Here is a 14,603-nt window from a genome sequence, read left to right as displayed (position 1 = left end):
CATCTGTGGCCAGTGAGGAACTGCTTGCTCACTGGGTTCCCCCAACTGCTGATGAATGTGCAGCAATAATGTGCAGCAATAAATAGGAGGAACACGTTTAAACCAGACACCGCACTTGAAATCTAACAACAGGGGACAATACATGGGTAAGAGCAAGGTCTTCGACAGAGCAACTTTCTTGGAAAGAGATCCACTCCTCAAATCCTATTTTTGTCTTGTTTATCTGGGTTGAGACTTCAGAGTCCTGGCTCAGTTCCTCTGAGGCAGTAGAATCAGAAGAGATGAGAAGATTGTGCTTTCCTGAACACAGTGGCCTTGTAAATGTTGGGCATGTGGAGAAGGGTAAATCCCGTGGACCTGGCTTGTAGCCAGGACAGAGATGGGTTGCTTCTTATGTGAAGCACCCTGCTCATCACCAGGCCCTGCAGTTGACCTATTCCTCCTTCCTTTCTTCCTTCCTCTCACCCTCCCTCCTTCACTCATTTAAAATTTCCTGAGTGCCTGCACAACACCAGACTCAGTGCCACACTTGGAATAATTGCAGTTTTGCTTTAAAAGAGTTTTCAGACTGTGTTCTCCAGGGGAGCCATTTAGGAGAAGAGACTGGAGCCACCGCATTCACGTGCCTCCCAGACTGTCACCATGGCTACTTTGGACATGCTGCCTGGTAAGTGCTTTGCACATCTGTATCTCCACTAGGGGAAGCGTCCAAGCTTATTGTCCTGCCCCCTCCATTCCAGAAAAATACCCTGAGCACCTACCACCATCGAGGCTTCTTTTTCCCTGCAGAGCATTCTATCTCAAATGCTGGGTTCTGCCCACTCTAACTCTACACCATGACACATGTGCCACACACATCTCTCCTCCAGTCCTCTAGACAATGAATGGAGCCCTTGCCAACTACTCTGCACCTACCCAAATTAAGCTTGCCTTTCAAAACTCACATCAAGAGACATTTCCACCAACTTTCAGTAGCCACAGTGCCTTCAGATGAAGGAGCAATAGTGCCTAACATTGTCCATAGGAAGGCACTGAGGTTGAATAGGAGAGGTGTTGCCAAAATTGGTTGCCAAAGTAGAGATGTGAGATGGGAGAGCCAGAAGCAATGGGAATGTAGCACATAAAAATGTGGATGCTTGGATTTTCTCTGTAGAAATGTACAGCCTGTTTATTGGGGTGGGTGGGAATGAAAGAAATGGACTTGTGTTAGGTCCAAAGAAACTTAGGAGTTGCTTTAAAAAGAAGTTAAAGAATTTTTCTATTTATTTCTAAGCAACCAGACCCAAGAGGAACAAGGTCAAGTCCAGTTTGATCAGTGGTAGTCTTCAGAGACATTCAAAAGTAACAAGGGACTAGAGAGTAATACCTGAGACCACAGTCATCCTGGTCTGGTGACCAAAGGAAAACTACTCAATGGCCTTGAGCCTCAGTTTCCTTATCTGCATATAAGAATCACAGAACCTCCTTCATACAGTTGTTGTAAGGATTTGATGAACTAAAGTTTGGTAAAGTGCTTAACACAGTGCCTGGAACACAAGAAAGTTCTGATAAATTAATTACAGTATTGATAACATTAATGGAGGAACCAAAAAGAAAAAGGAGGATATATCCCTCTCTATTTAATGTATTTCCCCAAGCGTGAAACCTTAGTCTCTGGTCTCCAGGGCCAAGGTTCTATAGGACCCCTTCATTCTGTCATATGGATCTAAGGTAAGAACATGAGGACACAATATGTCTGCAGGCAAGTGGCTACTGTGCTGGTTAGACCCAGAACTGCCTTGGTGGAAACTAAGTGACAGGAGAGTCTTCCAGGAAACCTTCCACAAGCCCCTCTGTGAGCCTCCCATAGGAACTCCTCACTGAATTCAGCTGCTCCTGCTGCCCACACAGCAATGGCCCCTGCCGGCTTTGGGGAGCAGGCCTGGTGAAAGCTCCAGGTCCACCCTGTGCTTTGGGACCATTCCGGAGCACCTGTGGTAGAGTATGAGCTTCTGAGTTCAATCACATGCTGATTCTTCTATTTCAAAGTTCTAAAATGAGCCACCTTACTTCTTTTTCTCCCCTGACTTCTGGGGCTGTGGTTGGACAGGTCTTGATGTGTGGAGGTGCTAGGAAGGGTCTTCATATTTGCCTGAAGAAGGAGAAGAAGTGAGGGCCTCCAATGAATGCAAAACACTCCCCCAGGACATCCTTTCATAGTCCAGCCTTTCTCTTTACATGCTGAGAGCCCTGCATGAACCATCCGCCAGTTCCTGAGGCCTAATCCTGACCTAGTACTGACCTGGGGCCATAACTCTGGGTGAAGTGGGCTAAGAGAGGCCACACTTTCCACAAGGCCCATGGCTTGTGCCCAGCAAATAACCCAGGACTCTCTCAGGGCACAGACTGATCTCCCAGCAGCGTGCCTGGGCTTCAGCCTCTCTATAGTCTTTCTTTTGACTCAGAAGTGGTGGAGGGAGCCCCATAGCCTTTACAACTTCTTCCTCCTGTTCCTGCCAACATCCTGAATCTGCAGGGGGCATTGACCTTCTCTGGTAGGGCTCCCCCTCTTTGCCCCACAAACCAGTGCCCCCTGGTGGCAGGCTGTGTTGTAGCAGAGGGCAGCAAGAAGGCCAGCTCCTGCCCTCTAAAGAGCACTGAGTCTGAAGACAGGCAGTACCAGAAAGAATGCACCATGTCCCCTCACCCTCATCTGCCTCAGAGCCATTGCAAAGCCACTTCAAGGTGGTTGCCTGAAAGGCACTTGGAAAGAGCTGCTTCCGAAAACCCAACTCAACCCAAAAAGGTCTATGATCTAAGGCTCACTAATAAATAAGTCCATGTACCCCGGAGCTTATACCCTGGTTTACAGTGAATACAAATGAGTTGAATTCAGTGGTGGGGTCGCTGACTTTTTTTAGTCCAAATTCTCTTGAGTAAGATGGCTGAGGATTCCTCTCCACCCCGAAAGATGGCCAAAAAGTTCAGTGGACTCTGGGAGATATACTTTCTTTCCCAGCTGTGAAAACAGGACAGAGACCCCCCAGGATGGGTTGGAATGCAGAGTCAGAAGAAAAATCTCTGAGGAAAGGCAACTGATCTTGCTTCTTCAGTTTAGGCCTCTCTTCAGCCTCTCTGAACAGACCCAGCACCAGAACTGCTTCCCTCCTCTTTCTCCTCCATGCTACAAGAAAATACACTAACATATAATTAGAAAAGCTATTCAGTGGCATTTGTTAAAGCACAATGAGGCAGACTTCATAACCATAAAATAGATAGGCACTAGGGCCAGTGGGATTTTGTAGTGGGGTGAAAGATGAGGCTCAACTCTGAACACAGCATGGGCAAGTCCTTCTTATGCCAAGAAGCAAGGTGACACTCATGGAAAATTGCAAGAAGAAACAGAGGTAAGGGAGTCTGGCTCAACCAACCTAACAAGGCTTTTGATAAAGATAAGCCAGAATTCCCAGACTTCAACCATGGATGAGGAGCCCAATCAGATATGAGAGTTCCTGCTCAATTCACTTAGGAAATTTCTTTGGTGAGACTGGATTTCATAGGGAAGTGCACAGGTGAGCCTAGAAGGTTCAGAGTCTGACTGAAGCAAGGCATCTTGGCTACTGTAGAGCTATTCTCTATCCCTTGGGAAAGGCATCCTCCACCACCTGAAGTTAACCTTCTACTTCCTACTACCTGCACCCCTCAGACATCCAAGACAACCAAGACTGGAACAGAAGTACAAGTGAACAAGTCATTTCAAGACATACTTAAGCATCAAGAGCTCCCCAACAAAAAGGATGTCAGGCCCAGATGTCACAAGGAAACCATAACAAACCAGGGAGAACAGACCATTTCAGTGTTACTTCAAACATACAGACATAGAACTATTAATTAGCTCTATGAAGTGAATTGAAAAATTATAGAAAAATGATTAAGATTGCATGCAGTAGAAGAAAACCAGATCCTAAACTTGCTTCCATATATTGAGGAAATATTATGAAAAAAATCAATACACAAGCTCTAATATCACATTAAATGGCATATATAATGATCAGGTATATTTTCATTCAGGATATCAAAAATGATTAAAAACTAGGAAATCTATTCATGTTAAATATTAGATATATATTTTTTTAAATCATATTATCATTTCTTTTGATTATAAGAAATCTGACAGTAACTATAACATTTTTTAAAACTCAGTAACATAAAAAGCAAAAAATTATTTCTCCATATAATCACAAACACACACACACAATTATTTTCAAAGCTAATATCTTTTGATGACAAAACACTAGAGGTAGTTACACTAAGGTCAGGAATAAAATATTTACTGGAGGTACTGCTCAATTCCATTAAGTAAGAGAAGAATTTTTAAATATAAGAATTAGAAATAAGGAGATAAAACTATCTCTAATTATAGGCAAAACAATCAATGGTACAAAACCATTAACAATAAGAGAATCTTGTAAGTTGACAGGATGCAAAATTAGCATAGATAAACAAATAGTATTCCTATTTGCAATAATTAAACAGAAAGTAGTTTAGATGAAAACTATTTATAATAGCAGCAAAAAAAGATAAAATAAAAATAAATTTAACAGGAAATATGCAAAAGCCATATGAAGAAAACTTTACTCTAATATATCAAAATATATACTTCAAATGACACTCTACAAATACTAAAAGAAAACATGAGTGAATTCCTTTGAAGTCTGAAAATGAAGAAAATTAACTATATCTCAAATTCTAGAATCAATAAAATTTGTTGATGAGTAAAAATTTTTTAAAATACTTTTGCATTAAAAATTATAAAAGACAAACAAAAAAACTAGGAAATCACAGCCAAATGATTTATCTCTTTAACCTAAGGTGTTCTTAGAAACAAAGAAGAAAAAAACCAATCCTGAACATAACAAATACCTGAATTGACAGTGTGTAGGAAAGAAAATGAAAATGGCCCTTAAACATAAAAAGTTCTTCAATTTCAATTACTCAGAGAGGAATGAGCAACAAAACTGTACTGTGACACCATTTTTTCCTTCCAGCAAATTGGCAAAAATCAAATTTTTAATAGCATATAGTACTGGTGAGGCTGTGGAGAAACAGGTATTATCATGTATTATTGTTGGGAATGAAAAGTAATATGATTCTTTTGGAGGAGAATTCATCAATATCTATCAATGTCACAGCAGTGTTTCCTCTTTGTTTCAACAACTCTACTTCCGAAAATCTAAGAAAACAATTGCACAAATATGAAATGACACATGTACTAACAACTTATTAAAAAGAAGATAGCAAGTCAAATATCCACCAGTAGTGAAATGTTTGAGTAAACTGCTGATGGAAGACTAGGCAACCATTAAAAAGAAAATGAGGTTGTTCTCAATGTATTGTTGTCAGCTGATCCTATAAGTATTGTCAAACTAAATGACAAAATGCCAAAAAGTTTGAAGAATCCACTACCTCTCTGGGAAGGGGGAAGGAAGTAAGAATATGAGCATGAATTTGCACATGTAAGTCATTTTTAAAACACTGTAAAAATTAGACATATTAATTTTAAAAATTAGTTACCCTTTAGGCAGTAGAAAAGGGAGTGGGGAAGGAACAATTTGAGATTGAAAAGAAAGTTCCTTCAGGATAGCTTTTAACTTCTAAAACATACTGTTTACATGTTCCAAAAGTGCACATTGCTATGGTGTGAATGTTTATGTCCTCCTACAATTCATATATTGAACTCATATATTGAACTCATATATTGAATTCATATATTGAACTGTCTAATCCCCAGTGTGAGGGTGTAAGAGGAAGATCCTGTTGAGGAGTGATTAAGTGATAAGGTTAGAGCCTTCCATGGCATTAGCATGCTTATTAAAAAGGCCTGAAGGAGGCTGTTGGTCCTGGCCATAATGTGAGGACAAAGGTAGAAGTTACTATGAGGAAGAAGCCCTAAGCAGACACCAAGTTTCCTGGCACCTTGACTTCCCAGCCTCCAGGACTGTGAGAGGTAAATATATGTGTATAAATTATTCCAGCTAAAGTATTTTGTTATAGTACAGTATAGACTGAGACATACAATATATAAAAGACAAAAAGAAAAATCCTCCCTAAAATCAAAAAGGAATAAAGAAACAAATTAATCTAAATGTCTATAAAATTAAAAATATAATCACAGATAAAAGGTAATTATTTCAACTAAATTTGAAACTTGGCACTTTATATTACTTTGGTGGGATATGCAGATGTTGCTTAACTTACGTGGGGTTACCTCCTGATAAAGCTATGATAAACTGAAAATATTGTAAATGGAAAAAGAACTTAACACACCTAACTGGCCTAGCAAGATAGCTTAGCAACATAGAACACTATGGAAAGCTGGTTGTCTACTCTTATAACCAAGTAGCTGACCAGAATCTATCTATAGCACACGGTCTCTGTCCAACATTGCATGAGACTATCTTACCATATATATCCCTAGGCTGAGAAAAGTTAAAAAATTTAAAACTCTAAATATAATTTCTATGACTATGTAGCACTCTTACACTATCACAAAGTCAGGAACTCATACACCATCGTAAGTATGATATATATCTATATATAGATAGGTATATATCATATTCCATTTATTTAGTTTTATTGCTTTTTGAAATGATACAATAGGTAACTACACTAATGTTAGAAACCAAGATTTTTAGCCCAAGAGAAAATACATATTTGGAGGTATAAATCCAAGTAAATTAAACCCTGCAATATTAAATTTGAATATAAATTATCTCCACAAAGCCATGATTTTAAAGAATATACATGTTGTCTACTTCTACCTATTGAAAGAGTAAAATAATTTTTTCTCAGTGGAAATGAGTACTGTCAGAGCCAGATTGTGTTTTCTAGATACCACTCTGCATTTGAGGAACCAGGGCTTCTTAGAGAAATGACTCTGGTTCAGGTAGAAAATAAGGAAGCTTTCAGAAAGCAATGGGATCATGTCAAAAAGCCAAATCAGTTTGAAGGTACCATAACTGGCCAAAGTTGGGCCAATTTAACACATGATAAATGGTTATGAAAACATATTAAAGTCCATCGCTATATGGGACACTTGAAGCATAGAAACTCCAATCAAAGCAAACCATGTATGCCACAGTTGGAGGTGATTTTACTCTAAAAATTGGTAATTAAAAGTAAAAATCATTTATCCTGTCTTTCCAGACAGAAGAGTATTTAAGGGTAACTAAATAGCCAAGTTGATGAGGGGAAACAGTTCTTAATGGAATAATTCCAGCTAATGTAGAGTAAATTTTATAAACCCTAATGAAATAGTTGATTTAGTTAAGAATCACTAATGGATGCTAAAACTATTAGGTGAAACATAATGGTTAAAGCAGATGTCCAAGGGCTACAGCAGCACCCACAGATTGCTAACTGCTTGAAAGGAGCAGCACTGTTACTGCTGATAGGAGGAATTGAGCTGTCCCTCTCTACTTTATCCCAGAATCACTTAAATTTGAACAACCAGACACACTGTGCCATCCGAGGGGAGCCAATGTGAAATCTATGGTACAGTTGATGAAATCTTCTTGCCTAAAAGTTTAACCTGACCTAATCAGGCCTTTATGAATAAATACTAGTTTACAAGAAATTCAGTACAGCAGATAGATAGACAAGTTAAAATTACCATCTTAAAAGAGAAAGAAAAATGTCAAACGTTAGATAATGGCTTCAGCAGAAAAATGTTCTCTTGGAGAAAAACATGATAGGAATGGAATTATTGTATATTGAAATAAATTTACAGCCATAACAGCCAAAGGCAATCTACAGTCATTGGCCTTTGATTTGAGCAGGAAATTTTTGAGAACAATTGGAATATTAAGCTATATTAACACTCTAATATGTTATGTTCCTTCAAAATTCATGCGTTAGAATTTTAACCCCCAATCCTTTAGACTGTGACTATATTTGGAGATAAGGTCTTTAAAGTGGCAATTAAGGTAAAAGGAAATCTTTAGGATGGGTCCTAAACCAATCTAGAATTGTCCTTATAACAAGAGAAGATTTGGACACAAAGATATGCAAAGACAGAGGTATAGCCATGTGAGGACACAGCACTATGGCACCCAGGTAGCAGCCTTTAAGAAGGCCTCAGAAGAAACCAAACCCACTAACACCTTGATTTCAGGTTTTTGTGAGAAAATAAACTTCTGTTATTTAAACTACACAGTCTGTGGTATCTTTAAATCATAGCCCTACCAAACTAACACAGTGTCATAGGATGTTGTGATAACATAGTGTTTAATCAGCATTCTGTTAATGTAAAAAGATAATTGACTTAAAGGGAAAGGTTTATTTTGGATCACAGTGTCAGAAGATCCAGTTCATGTTCACTTGGTCCTGCAACTGTTCCTCTGAAGCCTGTGGCACAGCCATGCATCATAGCAGAGACATGCTGCTGAGAAGGCTACTCACCTCATGCTGGCCCCAAAACAAAGAGAGAGATGAGAAGGGACCGGAGTCCTAATGTGCCCTTCAAGGGGATGTTCCCAATTGACACAACATCCTTCCACAGGGACCACCTCTGAAAGACTGACAAAGGCCTTTAACAAATGGGCCTTTGGCAGATCTTCCAGATTCAAATTAGAGAACACAATAAAAAAATTCTACTAAAGATTTTAAGCATGAAATATTATAATGTCTATAAATTTTAAATCCTTAAATAAATAGTGGCATAATTTTAATTGTTAAATATAAGTGAGAGTAATATAAGAATTACCTGTCTACTTCTCTGTAAATTCAAAATTCATAGTAAAACATCAAAATAAAGAGAGCGAATGCTCAAGTGTAGCTGAAAGGCAGTGACACCATGTGTGTGGAATGCACAGGGAGAAAGGGACACCAGAAGGGAGAGATAGGGAGGAAGAACCCTTTCCAAGAGAGTCCTGCCTGGTTCAGGGTTGAATCCAAGGCCTCTATCTTTTGATACATCTGAACACAATGTAGGGTGATTAGAATTAAATTGTGCATTCATCTGAGGAATTGTCCACAGTAAGGCTTAGAGAGGAGAGCCATTAAAAATGGATTTGGATTGGCTATAAACATTACTGATTTCAGTCACTTACATGAAATACTAAACACTTAAGTATAAATACTGTTCAGTATAATAATAATTAGGCATACAACTGAAAAATGAAGTTGGGAATATATAATTAATTTAAAATGTCATAATAATTAAAATAATTTTTCATTATATAGCCAAAGCCTTTATATTAGGTAGGCAGTTATTAGTCTGAGCTAAGGCTGCTTAATTCTGTCATAACAAATTTAACAACTCTAACACATTTCTTCATGTCAATCAATCAACAAACAGCAAACTTCCTTTGCAAAACTGCTATGCCCTATAGGCATAATAGGTGATACAAAGAAGAAAAAGTTTACTGTAGCAGTTTACAATCTAGTTAAGGTTTTTACATCCAAGCAAAAATGATGTCAAACATAAGGAAAGCAATAAGTGAAGGCGAATTTATAGGATAGTCATTTGTATTGGGTGAAATTGTGTGGATGAAGTAAGGACATCTAATCTCAAGCATCCACCCCTTTGACCCAGTGCCACAGAGGAGCCCACTTGATAAGTGAAGAAAATCTGTGATAAAGGCAAACCACACCACCATAGTTGGTAAGTTGGAGGGACCAGCACCTCACATCAGAACCTGGTCTATGGTCAGGGGAAAGACAGCTGGAATCTGCAGTAGAACCTTGCAGAGTTCAACCCAGCAGGAGGACAGAGGTCTCAACATGGGCCTTGCAGGCAAAAATCAGCCTGAACTTCAGCGGACGGCTGCTGGTTTGCTGAGACCTGCACACTGCTGCCCATGCTGTCTATTGTGTCAACAGAGGCACACACACCCTGAAAGAGGCCCTCTATTTCTAGTTGTATTTTTTATTTTCAAAGTAATATTTTTCACTTATCTTTAATCATTTAAATATATTTTATCTATCTCTTTTCTCAATTTTTTTACTTTTTAATCTTCTTTTTCTTATCTTCCTCTTTCTCTCTCTCTCTTCCACCTTGATCTCCATTGCTCTCCCTTTTTGCTCCTTTTCCTGTCCTAATGCAAATTTATTTTCTTTATTTTCCCTTTCTTCTCTTTTTCTTTCTCACAATTTCCATTACTTTTAAAAGAAAATGATTACAGTCTCTAGCCTCTCTATTGCTGTTAGTTTTCTCTGTTCTTGGGAATATTTTGTTCTGTCTTCTCCTCTTCTCTTTAATAGCTCCCTAGAGCTTATGTAATCTTCCTGTGTCCTCTGACCTCACTTCTAACCTTCTTTATCCTATCTATCCCTATCTCCCCAACTCCTTCTAAATCCCTGACCTGAAGAGTAAATTTGCTATATTGAAGAGTTTATTCACTATAAACATATTTTGGGATGGCCCTCAATTTTGATTTCATTCACATGTTTAAAGGTGATAGATTAATAACTACCACAAATTGTCATTTTCTAAGCTGTGCTTCATGCTATTGTGTTGCTGGTTGTATTACTTGGGTTAAGGTGTTGTGATTGATCTAATCAGTAGTCCTCCCTGGTATAATGAAATGAGTTCAGAGACATTAGAGACTCAAAACCTAAAGATCAGCTATATCTGGAAGATCAAAGCATTAACCCAGGAATTAAACCAAGGACAGTACCAATGACAAAAATAGAAATGAGAAAGCATTTAAATAAGACAGAAACACAGGCTTCCACTTCACCAAAGGTAAATTCTGGGGGAAATGAGGTGGAAAAGTCTGACAGTCAACCATCTGGACACCTGAACCTACAGCATAGGAAGTAAAAAAACAGATAAATGAGGCTCTAGAAAAATTCAAAACAGAAATAATTTCCCAGATGACCACAGAGATGGTGAGAAGAATGAAAGACATGATTAGAAGCTCTAGAACAGAAACAGATTTTAAAAAATAGATGAGCTCAGGACCGTGGTGGAAAGCATGAATGCCCAGCATAGGAAAGAAATGGAATCTGTTGAAAAGATTCAAACAGATATTCAGGAGAATAAAAACTCTGTAGAAAGCATTTGCAGCAGGATGAATGAATGTGAAGATAGAATTTCAGATATAAAAGATCGGATTGCAGTCAGTGACCATGAAAAGAAAGATTGCCTAAAAACAGTAATGACGATGAGAAATTAATCCAAAAATTCTTAGATGAAGAAAAGAATAATATAAGACTGATAGGAATCCATGAAGTAGCAAGAGAAAGTACAAATGACATAAAAAAAGTTCATAGAATTAATGACAGAAAACTTCCCAAACAGAGAGGAAGAATTTGACATAGAGATAAGTGAGGCATATGGGACTCCAAATAACCATGATCAAAAAAAAAAAAAAATCTACACCTAGACATAATAATCAAGATCCCAGAAACTCAACAGAAGAACAAAACACTACAAAATATAAGACTGAGGAATCCATGAAGTAGCAAGAGAAAGTACAAATGACATAAAAAAAGTTCATAGAATTAATGACAGAAAACTTCCCAAACAGAGAGGAAGAATTTGACATAGAGATAAGTGAGGCATATGGGACTCCAAATAACCATGATCAAAAAAAAAAAAAAATCTACACCTAGACATAATAATCAAGATCCCAGAAACTCAACAGAAGAACAAAACACTACAAAGCAAAGGAAAGAAACAAATCACATGAAAAGGATAGCCCATCAGAATCAGACTTTTCAACACAAACCCTCAAGTGAAGGTGAGCTTGGAGTGAGGTATTTCAAGTCCTAAAAGAAAACAACCTCCAACCTAGACTGATTTATTCTGCAAAACTATGTTTCAAAATGGATGGGAAAATAAGATACTTCCACAATAAAGAACACCTGAGAAATTTCATGAACACCAAACCAGCACTCCAAAAATTTCTATACAATATCCTAGAAAAAGAAAATGAAGACCACAACTCCATAAAGTCCAACAGCAAATATACCAGGCAAGGAAAGAAATTAAAGGGAGAGAGGGAAACATAAAAGAAACAACAACAGAAAGATAACATAACAATGAAAAGCCAATGCATAACAGTTATAACCATCAATGTTAATGGCCTCAATTCACCAATCAAAAGAATGGATTAAGAAGCAAAATCCAGTAATATGCTGTATACAAAAAACCCACTAATCCATAAATAAATTCATAGACTGAGAATAAAAGGATGGAAAACTATTCTCCATGTGACAGGAGCCTGGAAAAAAGCAGGGTAGCTATCTTATTTTCAGGCAGAATAGATCTCAAACCAAAACTAATTAAGAGAGACAAAGAAGGCCACTGCATCCTTATAAAGGGAACAATACAAGAGGAAGAAATGACAATCATAAATATATATGCACCAAATGCTAATGCCCCTAACTATACAAAACAAATAGTAATAGATATGAAAAATGAAATAAGCACTAAAACAATTGTAGTGGGGGACTTCAACACTCCACTGATACAAATAGACAGATCATCTAGACAAAAAAAATCAATTACAAAATAACAGAACTGACCCAAGTCTATGAACAAATGGACTTAGTAGATGTCTACAGAGTGTTCCACCCCACAAAATCAGCTTTTTTGGCTGCACATGGGTCATTCTCCAAAATAAATAACATGCTCACTCATAGAACATGCTTAAGTAAATGCAGAGGAATTGAAGTTATCCCTTGTATATTATCAGACCATAGTGCAATTAAACTGGAGATCAATAGGCTAAGAAACCACAAGAACTCCACAAACACATGGAAATTAAATAACACCCTGCTGAACAACCATTGGGTCACAGAGAAATTAAAGAAGAAATTAGACAGTTTCTACAATTAAGTGATAATGCCAATACAATGTACAGGAATCTCTGGGACACAATGAAAGCAGTTCTATGAGGGAAATTCATAACAGTAAATGCCCATACTAGAAAAACAGAGTGAGCTCAAATAAACAACCTAATGCTTAACCTTAATCTCCTAGAAAAAGAAGAGCAAGACAAAGCAAAGCTCATATAACGGAGGAAAGTATAAAGATCAGAACAGAAAGTAATGCAATGGAGACTAAGCGAATGATAAAAAAGAAATCAATGAATTGAAGAGTTAGTTTTTTTGAAAGAATAAATAAAATCAATAAACCTTTAGCCAACCTTATCAAAAAGGAAAGAAAAGGCCCAAACTCATGCAATTAGGAATGAAAAAGGTGAAGTCACAACAGACCCACCAGAAATCCAGACTATCATCAATACCTACTTCAAAAACCTATACTCTAATAAAATAGAAAATAGAGAAGAAATGGACAGATTCCTAGACAAATTCCTAGACAGATTCCAAAGTTGAACAAAGAAGGTATAAAATGTCTAAGCACCCCAATTACATTCAGTGAAATTGAAAATGTAATTAAAACATTACCAACAAAGAAAAGCCCAGGCCCTGATGGCTTCACTGCTGAGTTCTACAAGACATTTAGGGAAGAACTATCACCACTACTCTTTAAACTCTTCAATGAAATTGAAAGGGAAGCAATACTTCCAAATTTATTCCTGGAAGCAACTATTACTTTGATTCTAAAACCAGGGAAAGACCCAACCAAAAAAGAGAACTACAGGCCAATCTCCCTAATGAACATAGATGCAAAACTCCTCAATAAGATACTGGCAAACAGAATACAGAAGATCATCAAGAAGATCATACACCCTGACCAAGTTAGATTTATCCTAGGGATTTAAGGATGGTTCAACATACATAAACCAATAAATTAATACACTATATTAATAGTATTAAGGACAAAAACCATATTATCATCTCAATAGATGCAGAAAAAGCATTCAAGAAAATTCAACACCCATTCATGATAGAAACGCTACAGAAATTGGAATAGATAGTCTTTATCTCAACCTAATAAAGGCTATTTATGAAAAACTAACAACCAATATCATTCTAAATGGTCAAAAACTAAAAACCCTCACACTAAAATGAGGAACAAGATAAGGATGTCCACTGTCATGACTCCTGTTCAATATAGTTCTAGAAACATTAACCCCAGCAATTACACAAGAGAAAGAAATAAAAGGAATAAAGATAGGAAAGGAAGAAGTTAAACTGTCACTATTTGCTGATGATATGATACTCTACGTAGAAGATCCAAAAAACTCCGCCAAAAGACTGCTAGGCTTAATTGACAGATTCAGTAGAGTAACGGGATACAAAGTCAGCACTAAAAAATCAATAGTCTTCTTGTACACAAATAACAGACTCACTGAGAGAGAAATTGGGGAAATAATTCCTTTCACAATAACATAAAAAAAAAGAAATATCTAGAAATCAGTCTAATGAAGGAGATGAAAGACCTTTACACTGAAAGTTACAGTGCTTTGAAAAAAGAGATAGAAGAGGATATAAGATGGAAAGACATCCCTTGCTTCTGGGTAGGAAGAACCAACATAGTGAAAATGGCCATACTTCCAAAACTTCTATACAGAGTCAATGAAATCACTATGGAAATACCAATAGAATATCTCACAGAACATGAGAAAACAATCCAAAAATTCATTTGGAACCAGAAAAGACCTAGAACAGCAAAAACTATTCTAGGCAACAGAGACATAGCAGGAGGT

This window comes from Fukomys damarensis, unplaced genomic scaffold, assembly GCF_012274545.1.
Source record: "Fukomys damarensis isolate Sample0158 unplaced genomic scaffold, DMR_v1.0_HiC HiC_scaffold_24, whole genome shotgun sequence".
Lineage (NCBI taxonomy): Eukaryota > Metazoa > Chordata > Mammalia > Rodentia > Bathyergidae > Fukomys > Fukomys damarensis.
This window is presented reverse-complemented; position numbering follows the sequence as displayed.